The sequence below is a fragment of the Lycorma delicatula genome, chromosome 5, assembly GCF_047948215.1.
Source record: "Lycorma delicatula isolate Av1 chromosome 5, ASM4794821v1, whole genome shotgun sequence".
In the NCBI taxonomy this organism is placed as follows: domain Eukaryota; kingdom Metazoa; phylum Arthropoda; class Insecta; order Hemiptera; family Fulgoridae; genus Lycorma; species Lycorma delicatula.
The window spans coordinates 115,234,755-115,252,226 of NC_134459.1; the positions used below are offsets into that span (position 1 = coordinate 115,234,755).

At 26.7% G+C, this 17,472-nt stretch overlaps 1 protein-coding gene across 1 annotated transcript in view; it reads left to right on the forward strand.

The window, feature by feature from the left end:
- The window catches only part of pros (homeobox protein prospero), a 222,251-nt gene that overhangs the window by 12,095 nt on the left and 192,684 nt on the right, over positions 1-17,472 (forward strand). Inside the window, exon 2 of the mRNA XM_075366895.1 lies at positions 6,240-6,301. The gene's annotated coding sequence lies outside the window, so the exon portion shown is untranslated. The remainder of the gene's footprint in view (positions 1-6,239; positions 6,302-17,472) is intronic.

Below are 17,472 nucleotides of genomic sequence, written 5' to 3' on the forward strand. Positions count from 1 at the left end.
CTGGTTTGCGTGGGAGTTTCCTGGATTTCTGACATTTAAATCAAAATCTGATTTTTCGATTACAACAACCGTATATCGATAACAACCGTACGTTTACCCTTCAATATCGATAAATCTGATTTGAATCTTCTAAATTATTAGTCAAGTTAACAATAATAATAATAATAAATAATAGCAATTATCTCAAGAAAACTGTAATAATAAAATGTGTTGTGAAAAAATATTAATTTAATCATTACGTGTTGGGATGACGTTTAGATACGCGTTGAATGATAATTTACTAGTATTACTATAATTACTTCAAAATATTAAATATCACAAATACAGGAGTTTTTTTATTTTTTTTAAACAAAGATCCGGTCCTGAGGACCAATTTTCATGTTCAATTCTTGTTTAACACTTACTTGCTTAGCTAATTCCTTGTACAATATGGTGCCGGTTACTTAAAAAAAGAAAGTAAAATATGTTTTAAGGTTAAATTGTAATTTATTTATCATATTATTATATTTATTATTATTCTTTTAGTTATTTTGAAGATTTTTACTGTAATTTACATTCTAATTATTTTATACTTTATTAAAGATTACTCTCATTATTTATAATAACTGAGTAAATTTCATTCTTAAATCTACTTAATTAAAATTAATAGTACTTGTTTACTATTTTAATAACACTGATTTAAAACAATATGTTCTTAAATAATCGGCTTCATGAAGAATAAGAAGCGCTGTAGATATTACAAAACTATTCACATAAGAAAAAAAGTCTATACAATATGTTGAATAAACAATCTGGATTATTTAAATTAAACTGAATATTTTATTAGACGTAAACATAATAAAAATATAATAATATATTTATTACCGTAGCTAAGCAGAATTTTCACTTTTTTATTTGATAGATAAACCTACATATTTCCTAAATTAAAAAATGGTAATTTTTAATAAATAAAGAACTTTTATTTAATTAAGATAGCAGAATATAGTCTTTCTTTGGATTACTGTAAAAGGACTGATAGATAAGGCTTAATCTGAATAAGTCTAGTTGCCAAAGAAATCACGTTTTCACGATATTTTACAACAGTGTAATTTTAACCGTATAAAAATGTAAAAATGATAATTGAAGTTTTAATTCCTTTATGTAATTATGTAAGAGATTACATTTGTTTATAAAACAGGCTCGCATAAAGTAGTTTTATTCAAATGAACACAAAATAAAAGTATTATAATAATAATTGATATGTAAAGAGAGAGCGTGTGTGTGTGGGGGTGTGTGTGTGTGCGCATGTGTGTAAGAACTTCTGCGTCTAAATAAGCAGACAAGTAGAACATATGTTAAAGTAATTTTTTTCTTGCATTACATTAAATTCTAATACAACGATAAGTTTAAGCATGTATTACACAGTTGTAAAGAAATAAAAATATGTTTTTCTTGTATTACACTCTTGCCAAGTTGTTATAATTATGGAAACTAAACGCAGTTAAAGAGTCGAGTTTGTAGGAAGTGCTGCTGTTACTTGTACTAGTTATATTACTATTATAAAACTGTTATTGCTATTACTAGTAGCAGTAGTAGTATACTCGTATGCAAATCAGTACAGACAATCCATGGCAAGTTTTAAGAGCAACGCAACGCAGCCTTAAGTATGAGAAGAGGGAGAAAGAGAGCATGCCTTCCCTTACTAACTGCGCTACTCAAACGTGCCAATAAAATAAGACATTTTCCTCAATGTAAACTACCACAAACTCACACCATCAACGCCAACACTATTATGGGGTACTACTCCTGATAAATACACGGTTTCCCAACCTCCCCCCCCCCCCACGAGCCATAACTAAAATTCAGATATGAAATTACTTAATTTAATCTGTATAAGAAATATTTCCGTATTGTTACTTCCAAAACACACATTTATTATACGTATATATAATACACCCATCATATAAAATTCTCTTACATACTAGTATGCAAGAGAACTTTTGTAAGAGAACACATCATACTTTTTGTATGTGTATTTTTGTAATGTGTATTGTCACCTGAGGAAGCTTAGAGAATTCTAAATGAAACGTAGTGTATTTAATTAATAAGTTTGTACAGTTGATTGGTGAACCCAAGAGATTAATAAAGAAAATATTTTTAAGCAAAGATAAGTCTTTTTATATTTAATTCTATTCAATCAAGTGGAAAATAAAGTTAAATAAATTACATTTAAGTTAATATTTATAAAACGTGTAAAAAAATTACAAGAATTTGTTTTTCCGTATAAATATATAAGATTGGTAGACATAAATACTATTTTCACTCTTATAACAAAATTTTTCAAAAATAGAAAAAAATAACTTTCAAAATAAATTTTTCTTACAATTTACAGAATGTACCTGAAATATTATATCTAAATTCTAAGAGTACTTTTTCTTTAATCTTTTATTTATTTATTTTTATCTGGTAGGACTGTACATATATATATATACTTATTTATTTTTTGTTTATATATAATATTTATCCAACCAGTTTTCCAGCTACTGCTGGGTCTGGGTGTGATAGACAAATGCAATTACCGCTACGGGCTTGCCAGGTCTGATGTAGCTGCAATGTAAGTGTAAATGTACAGTAAACATCTAGTTTGGAACAGACCCAGATCGACCATTCCTGAGACGAGTGGTTAATTGAAACCCAAAGAAATCAAAGGAGGCAGTTTTCCACAGTCTACCATTCAAACCCATATAGAAGGAAATGCCTTTACAAGGACTTCAACCTTAGAACTATCGAATTTTGCGATGACGAGTTTATCCACTAGACTGACACGGCAGACAATATACATATATTCGGATATATATGTATATATATTACTAGATAACTAACGCAAATATGCATGAGTTTATATATATATAAATATATATATTTTTTTTTTAAATAGCTATATCGTGCCAGATATTCACAAAAATAAATTGCTACATCTATTGTTGATTTGTGTGGATGTGTGTCAAAAAATATAAATCTGTGACTTATGTATATTGTATGTATGTATGTACGTGTGAGTGTATTCGTATATGTGTGTCTGTATGTATATATCTTCTTCTAATCACAGTAAAAAAACTTCCAGCAGTAACATATATTTTATTTTTTAATTGAAATAAAAATATAACCTAATCGGTTAAAGAGTTTTTTGTTTTTTAAATATTAGTTCACTGCTTCAGTTATTTTTAACTTTTAATGATTTTTTAAGATGCAATTATTTATTTATAAATAAATAATTAGTTGTGGTGGAAGAAGTTTTCTTTTAAATTTAGATTATCATAATTGATCAAAAATGGACCGTAGAAATGTGGAGGTCCATAGAAATACATTGTTTTTTTTTTCGTAAAATATTCAGGTAAAAAATATCATATAACATAACTGCCAATGGCAATAGAAAAATATTTAGATAAGTGGTTAACTTTTGTTTTTAATCGAAACATAATTTTACTTAAATAATTCATAAAATGAAACCATTATAAGATATTTTGAAATTAAAATTATTATTACAAAAAAAAAAATTGTACTACTATTAAGTTACGTTATTCTATAAATTATATAATTATTAAAGAGATAAAAAAAATGTTTAAGCCAGTAAACGAAATATCGTAATTTATTTATAAGAACTATAAACCTAAACACCAATAATAGTCAACCGGTTTGAACTGACTCCCGTTAAAACACAACTATGATAACTTCGAATTGCTGTAATAGATGAAGGATTGTGGCCTCATCCAGAAAACGTCGCTGTTTTATAATTATTGCTAATATTATTCAGAAAAAATAAACGGAAAAATAATATAATTATTTAAAAGTTTTGATTAGATGCACTGCCTGTTGTTCTTGCTAAAGATGCAAATAAAAAGAAAACGCAGATAATCAGACAATTTTCCAATATATATATATATCTATGTATATAATTATAAAATTAAGAGATTGAAAGATAAACATTTAAATATCTGGGAAATTTTATAACTAATAATAATTACTTTGGAATACTTTTTTTAATTTTTATTATAAAAATATTAAATTAATTTCATTCATTAAACACTGGAAGTATTATTAAAATGGAATAGAAAACTTTTGAGCGAAGTAATACTTTTTTTTTCAAAACAATCTATAAGAACATAAAAAAATAAAGCAATAATTTTTAAATAAATTTAAATATAGCAATAATCTTTTAATCCAATAACCATATAATTTTTATAAATTAGATGTTTTATTTCATACATAATAAATACATTAATTTTTATTGAAAAAATAGATGTACAGGTATTTGAAAGAAACCTTTTTTTTTCAAATTAGATATTTTTTTTTTTTTAAATGATATGGGTTTATTTCCAATTAATACTCTTTTAATTAGTATGTAAAAAATTACATACTAGTTTTTTCAAGAAATTTAAATTGCAAAGTAGAAACGTTTTTAAATAAATAAATCTACTACGTTAGCAAGGTTCAACGAAATTGTAAAAAATAAAAGTATAAAAGAAATTTTTTCAATTAATTTAATAATTATACGTGAATAGTGATATTTAGTTTTCTTAAAACGTATAGTGTAGGATTACATTACAGTAATTAAACAATGGTTTCTAGAAGGGAAGATGTTAACTCGAACTGTCGGTCGAGACATGGCATAAGTAAACAGCCTACTTTGTAGGATACGTACAACTTAAAACAGTAGTGTCATATAAAGATGCGAGTTGTAAAATTAGGCTGTAGTATTATAACATTAGGAAAGCTGTTTAGTAGGATGAACATTGTCATCAACAGAAGTTCTCCAGCTAATATAAGATTATTTGTATTATTATTACTTTTATTACAACTGTTTTTACTGCCTGTAAGTCGTTGGAACACTTAACTGTAAGATGCAACTCGCTACGTGCTCCATTTGAACAACAGCACTTAAACAGATATATTCTGGTGGGTCGAAATTATTTCGTAATATAAGTTATCACATAGTAGAACAGTAAAACTTGTTTAACACAAATATTTTGTACGACAGAAGTATTTTTAAGCCGATTTCTAGAATTATATATTAAAAAAAATACATTAATAACAATAATAATTATATGGTATGCTCAGAATTCTTTAGGACAATACATATTGCAAAATTTAATTTTTAAAAAACAATTAGTTTCGGTGATAAAGCATATCGAAACAATCGATCATTAGTTAAAACGTTTATGCTTCTTATGAGAAAGAAACTGTTCAAGTATTTAACTATATTTGTCTTTTCAATACTATCTCGACATCATACATTTTAGTATTTTTACAAGGGTTTTTAGTATTTCTACGAAGATTTAACTGTTTATTTTTATTGAATGAAATTTTAATTTCTAACTGTAGACCTACAAATAAAGTTATATTATATTCATAACTAAGAAAAAATTATCTAAAATTACACTGCAACTTAGACCATGTAGTTACCAGTTGGTTTGAGTAAGTTGGCAGCTACAATAGGTTTCTACACTAATTTCCAATCATGGAAGGATTTTTTTTATATCTATAAAATATGTGGTCTATTTAGTAAACACTAAGTATTTCAAATGAAGTATATAAAAAATGGAATCCATACATTATCACTTGGATCGTAACATAAATTTCTAATAAGCTGCCTAAAGGTTGGAAAATTTATATAATAATTGATACACAAATTAAAATTATTGATTCATCTGAGTGTTTTAAATATGGTTAAACTTAAAAAATAAGTGACAGATAAAAGTTTGAAAATATCCAGAAGAAAAAGTAGACGGGTGCTTGAATAATTGGCAAATAATTTTTTTTTTAATTATCATTGTCAGATAGGAGAAGAACAAGTGAGCTGATTGAAATTCGTACAAAGAATTTTAAAAAAATTCTGATTTACCAGAAATAAATCAAGTAACTTACAAAAGTGAAAAAACGTTAACTTCAATACAACTATGCCTAACGTCGTGCTTACAGAAAAGAATGGTAATGGTAGGAGGTTCAAAACAAATCCACTGTACTAATAATTTTCAATTATTAAAAAAGAATTTTTGTTTTTGCAACTGAAATATATCACTACCGAAAAGTAAATTTATTGGATATTTTCAAACGTAGATTTATGAATTAATAAAATCATTCTTCAAACTAAAAAAAAATTAACATATTAAGCTTAAAATTATAAAATATTGCAGTAATTATAATAACTCCAAAATATTAAGAACACTTAAATTTATATATTTTTATTTTTCTGTTTACAGCGATAAAAGAAACTGGTTGGCGCCTTACTCCCATTCAACTTACTATAGAGCTTCAAACAAACGTAAGTAAAAAACAAAATTCTATATAGATTCTATTATATTTGAAAACTTTTATGAGAATTATTTTTTTCTCTAAAATTATTAGAATTTACCTGTTTATAATCCCGACTTCCGTGATGGAGTGATAGTATCCGGAAGATTCTCGGTTCAATCCCCGGTTAAGCTTGGCATTTTCTGCCACTGAAAAAATATTCAACTCATATTAACGGTACTGCAATATGTTAGTACTATACGTTGGTACTATAATGCGTTAAAATATTTAATTAATTGGACGAATATATGAATTATTAAATAGCTTCATTTATAAAACCGATTTTAAAACAAATTATTTCCCAGTAAATTATAAAATTTAAATATTACAAAATGTATACACTTAAATTAACTAAGTATTGTAAAATCCCCGTAGCGAAAGAATAATTTTTACATATGAATGAATTTTTTTAGCGCTAAGCCTAAAAGAAGTCTATTTCGTGAATTTATCAACATTACTTTCTTGAAAAGTAAAAAATTTACTTTAATATAAAAATAATAATATTTTAATTAAGAAAAATAAACTACGTAAATGAGTTTCCATATATTTAATATATAAATAAATACATTTATCGAAGCTATCTTTAAATAATACTTTGGACAACTATGTTTAAAATTTAAATCCCTTTAACATATTTTAAGATCATACATGGTATATAATATTCAACAAATGCTCTACATTTTGTCCTTTTAGAATCACCATAATCATGAAACAACCATACAAAATTTTCTTTTAAAAATTACTAATCGTCTAGATAACAGTATCAACAAAATTTTCGATTGCTTAATACGAGTATTTAATCGATATAAAACTTTTTAACTATATAAATATTGTCGAATTGATAACGGTACATAAAACAAATATAGTATTAAATTTACTATAATCTAAAGAAATCAGCATTATTTTTAGTTTCATAATTTCACCGCATAGAAATATTTAACTTGTTTTATTCATTGTTAAATTTTAGGCCATAAAAAAAATTTTAATAAATAAAATTCAACTAATCTACATAATAATCAGTAGTGATAGGAATACAAACACTTCCTTTTTTCCAAATATTTATGAATTTACCATCTTAAAAAAAAAAAAATAATTATTATATATACGAAAACAAAACATTCTCCATTATGTATGCAGGATTAATAAATGATTAGTTTTTAAAATAGATTAAATACACTTTCATAACTTCTACTTAAATTTTTACATAGTTTAATTTATCAATAATAATTCGTTCAGTTTTTATACACAGACTAATTAAAGTTATTAATAAAGAAATTGTTTTGGCATAATTTAATACAATATGAATTTAACAATTTAAAATAGAAAATATATGACCAAAGGTGTAACAACTATTAACCTGAAATAAAAGTTAAACACTACCAAATAGATTAAAAATTAAATAAATGTATCTTTTCTCGTTTATAAACAAGTATTAATTAATTTTTATTTCTACATTATGTAGGATTTTATTTTTATTATATGCCTTTGTACCTGAAAATTTGATAATTATCGATTGAGAGTAAAAAGTTAAGAAGAGGTATGCGAATATAATTTCAATTTGAAAAGTCTAAAGTTAACGTTTTTAAGAGTAGCAAGGCCTATGATAAAAAACTTGATTTTCAATCGAAAAAAGGTAGAATTAAATCACGATTTTAACTATATAAATTGTACACTGATCGTTTTTCTTTGTAAATTCTAAATACGGAAATTATATACGATATGTTTGTACGAGTATTTCAATATTTTAAAATATATTTCATAATTCAACTTTTTATCGATTTTTATTTCAAAAAAAGATTTTAAGTGTAGGACAAGTAATTGTTAGAAAAATAATCTTTCTTTTATGATACTTTCTTGTAATATTAGTTTCTAGCAATTTGGTTTCGAATTAACCAAATTTCTGTCTCCATAAGTTCATTAATATAGATTATAGATGTATGGCCAGTACGTTGCTTTGTGAACAGAGAATTCCAAAAGGGATTAGTGTATTAAGACATTGTATATTTTTTTAAATGAGTCTTTCTGAAGATCTATTTTTCCTTTATCTGTTCCAGCTCGTTTTCCTTATCCTTGATTTCGCCTTTCCCGTTCAAATACTACCATCGTGGTAGGCATTCTATAAATATCCCGAAGTCTAATTACTTCTATAGCTTAAATGACTGGCTACTGTGTAAAGGACTCCTGGTACTTTTTCATCTGCAATAAAAAGAAGCTAATCTAAAATTGTACTAAATTATGTTTCAAATAACTGTTTGTTAGATGTTTACCTAATTGGAACATAATCGAGTATTTTTATCTTTTTGTTTCTTATTATAAAATTTCATCTTTTTATTTAATTTAATTTTACAGTTATTAGATTCACGCTTGAGCGACCGTTATTATTTATTTATTTTTTTTTTTAATCATATATCGCTTTGTTTTAATATTACATCGTTTATTAAGTGTCTCTATCGTAATTTTATTCGCTCATAATGATACGCATCGATGATTCTTAGTTTTTTCTTTTTTATTAGAGAAAAAGAAGAATTGTGACGTAAAACATGATTAATATACCTATACATTCACTTTTCTCTCTTTCTTTATCTTTGAGAAGACCGTCTTTCTTACATTGGTGAATCAAGAGGGGATTGTAAGAAATAATCATGACGAGTTGTGGGGTGTAAGGTTAAGAATAAAGGAGGGAACGTTTTGAAGGATCCTTAGCAATACAACATACTCGTTCCTCATTCCTCATCTACGTATATATATATATATATAAAACCTACGTACAGATAATTCCACGTCTTGCTTTTTTTTCAAGGAAAACATAAAACAGTAAGGGGTCGCAACCCTTCTTCACTCGCAGCAGCATACTTAGACCTCCCACTATTAATTAAGAATCTACGTACTTCTTAATTTCTATGCACCATTGTGATCCTCTGTTTCTCTCCCCCTTCCTCCCTTTCCTCCTAACCCACTCTTCCATATTTCCATTCGTCGTCCCTGTACCCATATACCAGTCATACATAGCTTCCTTAACCGACATTGGATTCAGGCCTCTATAATTTTGTTCCACTTTTTGTTTTTTTCCATAATATTGGAATCCATTCATTGCTCATAATATATCATTCATCAGTCCCCATCTGAATGCAATTTTTTTTTACACTTAACTTCATTTTCAATCTCATGTTAGTAATTATTTTTTTAAATTTTTACTGACGGTATAGAAATTAAAAAAAGTTAATCTTTTCTTAAATAAAAGTAATATGAGATGTCTACTTATTTAACTTTAAATATGTTTTTACTTTTATTTTAGGCTAATAGTTATATTTTTCATTGACTTATTTAAAATTCTGAGTTATTAATTTCGTTTTATATTACACTGTAATAATATGAATTACAGTCAATATATAAACATTTAACTGAAATTTTACAAATTTCAGTTTAAAAAATTGTCGTTGACAATACTGTAAAACCACACTAACTGTTTAATGTTTAATAGATAATCAAATATGTATTTTACTTCAATAAACTAGACGGATGCTTAGATAGTATTATCATTGACTTAATAGTTAATTACACTTGTTTTTAGGTGCTGCAGAATCTTTTTGTTAAAAATTAATTTCAGCTGGATCTGAACCCTTAATTATCTAAAAATTAAAAGGCCTGTTCTGGACAAAAAGTACTAGTTAATTTTTGTTATGTATATATCCTGATGTATGATACTGTACACAACTAAAATTTAATTATTAAAAAAAAAAAGAAAAGTTTAACGCATAATTTATGTATTCCGTAAGAAGATGCTTATCAAAAACACCCTCGTGAATCTAAATCAAAAAATATATTTTAGGGTATATAAAATAACAAAAAATTAGAATTCTAAATAAAAGATACAAAACATATTACGTGACAAATATTAAGTTGTTATATTTATTTTAAAACTGATGAGTCATTTTAACACGTAGACTGTAATAATTAGTCATGTTCTGAATCCTAGTAGATGTAACCAGACTACTCTTGAGATAAAAATTAATAAAAAAAATTTGAAAAAATAGAAAAAATAAGGAAATATATTACTATTACATAAAAGTAGTATTAAACATCAGATAAATAAAAAATTAAATTTTATTTCAATGAAAAATTTGTATTTATATAATTTCATTTACTCATTACATATTTACTAAGTATATATTTTTATTTATAGTAAAGAATCCAATAATATGTAAATTCCATCGTAGTTAGAAACATTTTGATAGTACTATTAATACATTAATATTTCTAAAAGTAACTTTTCGTAGGAAAAAACTGGATTTAAAACTTTTTTTAAAAATATTTAATTATCTTAGAACCTTATCTTCATTATTATTAAACGGCAGTCAACTTAAAAAAAGTTCAGAATAAAAAAAAATTACGTTGTTAAAGAAAAACTTTTAAATGTTATTGTGTAAGAAAAAACAGGCATTAAGACAATCTTTCTTTTGTCAAGAAAAGATTCTGATTAAAGAAGGGGGTTTTATTCTCATCCTTAAAAAATTAAAAGATTTTTAAAAAGATGATAAAAAAATAGAAATTATCATTATTCTTTATAAATAAAACAGTTACGTATTTTTTAAAAAAAAATACTTTAAACACGTTTAATAATTGGATAATTTGCGCCTAAAAATTTTTTAACAATTAAAAAAGACAGCTAGTCAGTAATTTTTTTCAAGACTCCCGTTTGGAAGTCGAGTGATCTCCGACAAAAACCTAAGCGAAAAAAAAAATTAAAACGACAAAATAGGCTTTATTCTTAGTAATTGTATAGCTTGTTATGAAAAATCGCAAATTTTCGTTCACTAAAAGAACATGCACTAAGATGATAACCATTAATACCGCTTATTACGCATTTTTCTTTATACAAAAGTAATTTTCACTATTAAATATTCATTAATTGTCACGATTTTAATTATTTTAATCTTTTTCATCGACCAAAATGAATCTGCCATCTTTATTCTTCTCCAACAGTAAACCAACTTTGTAGACATTATAAAAAAATCAATTATGTTTCGACTTTATTAAATCAGATGGCAAAGGCTACAATTTTTTTTTTATCTCATCAAGAAAAATTGAAACGTCCATTTTTCAGTGTATCAGATGGCGCAGGCTGTCAGGATTCAGAAAATTCTAGGATTATCAAAAGTTTATTATTATTATTGACATAATAATGTATACGTTTCAACTAGTGAACAGTAAGCAACCTCCCTCCATGGACCACTGAGATGAGGATGATAGTATGACATGTAAATGAAATGTAGTCTTTACAGACTCAGGCCGACCGTTCCTGAGATGCGTGGTTAATTGAACCCCAATTACTAAAATCAACCGATATGAACTGTCTAATATTCAAATACGTATAGAAGTAACTAACATTTCTCAAAACCTTCGACTTCGAAAATCAGCTATTAAATAATAATTTGCGATGGCAGGTTTACAATTAGACTGGCACGGTAGGCTAAAGATTATTATGAAAAAAAACTCTTTAATAAATTAAACATATAAATAATAGAATATGAATTAAAAAATTACTAAAGTAAATTAAACATAAAAAATAAAATTAATATAAAACGAAATAAATCTGTATTCTTATATAAAGAGGAAGAAGGTTTTGTTTGTACGAGATAAACAAAAAAACTACTCGATCAACTGCAACCAAATTTTTACTCGTGTTTCTTGACATAACTGAGAAGGTTTTTAGATATATTTTGAACTGTGAGTCTCTACCATTGTGTGAACTGGGTTTAACTAAACGATTTGAATAAATAATATTACAAAAATAATAGAATTAAATTTACGTTAAATAAAACAATAATAAATATTTTTTTTTTTAAATTCTGTTTAACAATAATGTGGGCTTCCCGTGGGGACTACGTGTGAGGCTAGAGTGGTGAGGTGATGCGAGCACCTCGTGCGAGGCTAAACCAATCATCGCCATTAACTGGCAACAAACGGGATGCCCCTTGGGTGCTGTTTTGGGAAGTGCAATGTGGTGCTCTTATAATATCTCTGCAAACAATCGTCCGATTTTAAAAATTCAACGGGATATTTGTTAGTAGGTTTGAGGCTAACTTTTGCATGCATCAAATACATTCTCGATCTAACAGATCACGGTTATTCGGAAGTGTATATATATATATATATATATATAAAATTTTTCTTTGTTTGTTATCGCATAACGTGAGAACCAACCGACCGATTACTTCCACGTTTGCAGGACACATTCGTGTTATCCCAGGGAAGGGTTTTAAGCCATCGACCGAGGCCCTAGCTCCCTTGAAAGTTATGATATTAAAAATATTCATTATTTCTTCGCCCCCAAGCAGGGTGAAGATGTGAATTAAAAATATTCATTAAAATAAAATAGATTAATTCTTTTACTTCATTACTGTATTTCTGCCACCATGAAAAAGAAATAAGTTATGAATTTTTCATCGTCAAAGGTGTGTGTAGCGTAGTTACTATTATTCTATCTTTTGTAATTTGATTTCTTTTTTAGATTTCTATAAAGCCTGAATAGTATAATTATTATTTATCATTGTTATTCTCACAACCATGAGGATAACGTACAGTGCGGAAGTTCAGGGGATGGAGCCCTCTGGGCAGATGGGAGTGGCGACCGAAGAAAGCTGTGCGGGTGACCAGGGCTCCGATCCTCCTGGAAAATTTAGAATGGCGAGCAAAGCGAGCCCTTGGCTCCGAGGAGCCCCTGAGTTGGCTCCGGGATTCAACTGAGCTTACATGAGCCCTGAATGTCCATATTCTAGCTAGACAGGCCGGCTAGTCAATATAAACACATAAATTAAATATAAAATGAAATATAATTAATTTTAAATTAATTAAATTCTAATTTTAACTACATTAAATTTTAATTAATGAATAATTAATTATTGTTAATAGAAATAATAATAATAATAAAGGTCTTTACGCTATATTTTTTGTGTGTTATGATGAAGGGTAAACAGTAAAATTACAACTGAATTATGATCGGCTGATCTACGACAAGATTTAATTACAGCTACGAGTACATGAAACGCAAGAGACCTCCATTTCTTTATGAAGATAGAAATAAAATTATTCTTCAAATTAGATGTATGTAAATAAAATAAAAATAAAACAGTAGAAGAATTATTCATAAATTAAGCAATTAAAAAATTGAATATACAATTATGTCCCTTTTTAAAAAGATTGAAATAAAAACTAAATAATTTAATTTTATATTAAAAAATAACGTATTTCTTCAATTAACATTTAAATAAAGAAATATCATAAGAGGTAGCTTACAATGTTACATAAACATAATAAAAACAACAAATTAATAAAAATTCTAATATCAGTTTGGTTGTAATGAAATATTTTTAAAATAAACAAAAAAGCTTAAAAAAGCTTTATTCTTTTAAAAATCGCCATTGTTATTAAATTCTCACAGTCCTGTTACGCATGACAAGGGGAGACGTTTTTGACAATATTTCATTGCTGCTACTACTACTACCATCCTTATCCCGCCTTACAAACACTCAATCTCTTATCCTTTAACTCCCGCCTATTTTACCTAATTTTACTCTTTAACCCAAAGAAGGAAATTTTTTTTTCCTTTTAACAGACTTAAGCCTAGCTTTACTGATGCCATTGTATATTTTTAAAATAACATTTTAATCTTTAAATGTGGTACATTATCCAACCGATTTAATCGCCCTGAAATTTTATCAAAAGAAAATGTTTTTATAGGACTGAATAATTAATAACTCAATCGGTCAACGTGTAAAAGGATTCGATTAATCCAAAAATAAATAAGTAGGCAATATGTGTAAAAAAATAACATAACCTTAAGGTTTAAATGGCCTTAACCAGTTCAAAGTTAAAATTACAACACTAGATACTGTTTAAAATGTATTAACCAATAGAAAACACGCAGAATTACTAAAAAAGAAACAAACTGGTTAAGGTATGAAGGGTTCTGAATAGAACACATAAACACAGAAAAATTAAAAAATACACACAAATAAAAATTTATAAATAAAACAACTGGTACAAAATAATACACGAATGCATAAAAAATATATACATGAAAAGATAAAAAATTACGAAAAAAATTAATATTCTTATTTTACACTCAAATAATTTATGAGTTGAACAATGCTAAAAAAAAATCATATAAAAGCATAGACAGCAATCTCTATTATACAAAAATTTCTTAAATCCGCCGTCATTCTGCCGCTGACATCGCAAACCATTCTATCTTTCATAAACGTTTAATATGTATTTGACATTTTTGTATTTTATTTTTAATATGTCTTTTAATTTTTCGTTAGTCAGCACAAATTGGTTTATCTCTTACTGTAAGCACGATATAATATTGTGTCCAATTCGTAGTCTTATTAAAATGACTTGCTCTCTTCACATTATTGCGAAGTTAAAAGTATCTACTTTTTAGATAATTTTTTCACAGAATTGCGTTTAGTCGTTAATTCTCTTCGTCTTCCATGCCATTCTTATTTTATTCTCAACAAAGGTATCAGTTCTCTGTTATATGCAAATGCTATAATAAGTAAAACCTTTGAAGAATTTGCTAAAATTAGTAAACGGTTTAACATACAATTCCATCTTTAAAAAAAGTGTAAAACAAAAGTAATAAAGATCTACTTGAATGAGTAAAACGTTTAATTTTGAATATATTTATAATTAAAATCTTAAAAAATTATGTATAATCAAATTAAATAAATTTAGTAACTTATACGGCAAACCATCTACTAGTTATAGTTAATATATAAAAAACCGCTTACCAACAAATGAATTTCATGCGTTTAAACGCTTTCGAAATTAATTTCCAACCTCAGGAACTTACATTATCCGTCGTTAACTTACATATTAACTATAATATATATATATATAATATTAATATATATTAGCTTATTTATATATTAACTATAATTATTAATTACAGTAACGGGCCACGCTTAACAGAATCATCTACTAGTTTCAAAACCTTCATCATTTACAAAATTATTTGATTATTAAAAAAAACTAATAATAATAAAAGTATTAATCAACTTTCCGTAGTAAAATCGGTATTTATTTTATTTTTCTGATTAATTTAATCCAAACGCTGAAAATTTTTAAAAAGTTGAATAAGTAAAAAATGACAGCAACTTTACAATCTGTTCAGCAATATAATTGAAGTAAATAAGATCTATACTTGAACTAACATTAAGCAATCACAGATCCAGCGCTCACGACTTAACTATAACAACGAAATAAGTCACTTAATTGAAACGATAAGGCAAACCAAGAATATTGTTCCTTAGCAATCTTGAAAAATCCCTGATCGTATTATCCAGTAAATTGACCGCCAAATAATTCGGGTGCCGATCCAAACGACTATGATACCGTAGGCTGACCAGAGAGATTTCCTGCCGAGCGGTTTGCAACTCAAGATTGTTATACATGAGGCTATTGCTTATATACAAGGGTATGTTAAGCATTTTTCGCAATATTTTTATCTGGTAGCGTGCAAGTATGTTAATAATGGAGTTGCATGCTGTACCCCACAATTCAAGCCCGTAAGTCCAAACAGATTTCAAAACTGATTTATAAATCAATAATTTACTTTCTGCTGAAAGCCGAGATCTATGTCTAATACATGTTTTTATGGCTAATACATGTTTGTAAACTTGAGATCCAACTGCTTCCATTTAGATTTGATATTCTTAAAATAATAATTTAGAAAAGTTGAACGAATTAAAGAAAAATTTTGTTCTCAATAACTGAATATTTATTTATTTTTGTTTTAACAAAAACAATTAATAAACTATGTTTCTAAATTTATCATTATAAATAGATAAAATTTACAAGAAAATAGCTGTAATAAACAGTTAAAAACAGGGGGAAAAACCGTTTAGAAAAAAAATTAAGTTATAATCTAAAATTAGTTTGTCATTTCGATTATTAAACTATCAGTAAATACAGAGGAAGTGGTAATATGAAAGAAAAAATAAAATAAATATTAAGTATTAGTAACGAATAAACAAAATGTAAAACAATAATAATCAGTAAATCAACGATTATAGCTTCTTTGAATCAGAACTTCCCGTAAAAATCACGCCTTATACTTAAAAAAATAAAAAATAAAGTACGGTATAAACTTTACTTTCATGTGAAAAGAAAGGAATAAATAATAATGCAAGGGTGTAAAGATGGAAGAAATAAGTGAGAAGGGTGTGATATATACAATATAGGGTGAGTTAATGCCTCCCCCTCCTATCCTATACATTATCACATTAGATGAGTGCACCGATATTGCACTCGGGTGCAAGGGGGATGCAATTATGGCACGTGTTGTGTCGCCTGATGCTATCTGTATTTATGTTCATCGACACCCATAAACACATACGCGTAGTTTATGCATAATAATGTACCTCTTCTAAGTCTTCTTAAGATAAAAAATGATCAAACATCACAAATATTACCTTATAGATTATGTTTACATAGTAATTACCAAATTGTATACATATTAAGTTATACGCATTAATGCTAATAATAATTTTTTAATGTATTTATTTCCAAATAATAAAAGAAATGAATTATTAAACAATACGTTTCATGAATTAAATTTAATTTATTAATTCAACGTTTTAATTAACTGTAGTCCTTAATAATATTAGTGATTTTTTACTTCCTTGTACAAAGTAAAGGAAGTATTGTGATCGCGAAAAATTTCGGTTTTCAATTTCAACGGAAATATCCATTTTTATCATCCCTGAATTCATTTTGCCTAGTTTCGGCGTGACGTTTTACGTATGTACGTATGAAAACGATTAGCCGTAGGATGTTGAAATTTTGGATTTAGGGCATTTGTAACATCTAGTTGTGCACCTACCCTTTTGACTGCAATCTACTGAACCAAGTGCCCAAGAAAGCCCAAAATCCAAAATTTGGATTTTGAACTTTTTCTTAACTGCAGTAATAAGCCCTCCATGAGAGATTTTCAACGATATAACATAAGTGGTACTTATTTTCATTAGTTTTAGTTAAATCCAAATAAAATTTGAATTAATGATATATTTGGGCCTTACAAGGGGAAGGCACATCGGTTCGAATTCGACTTTATCTCCTTTTTTTAACTTTTTTTTA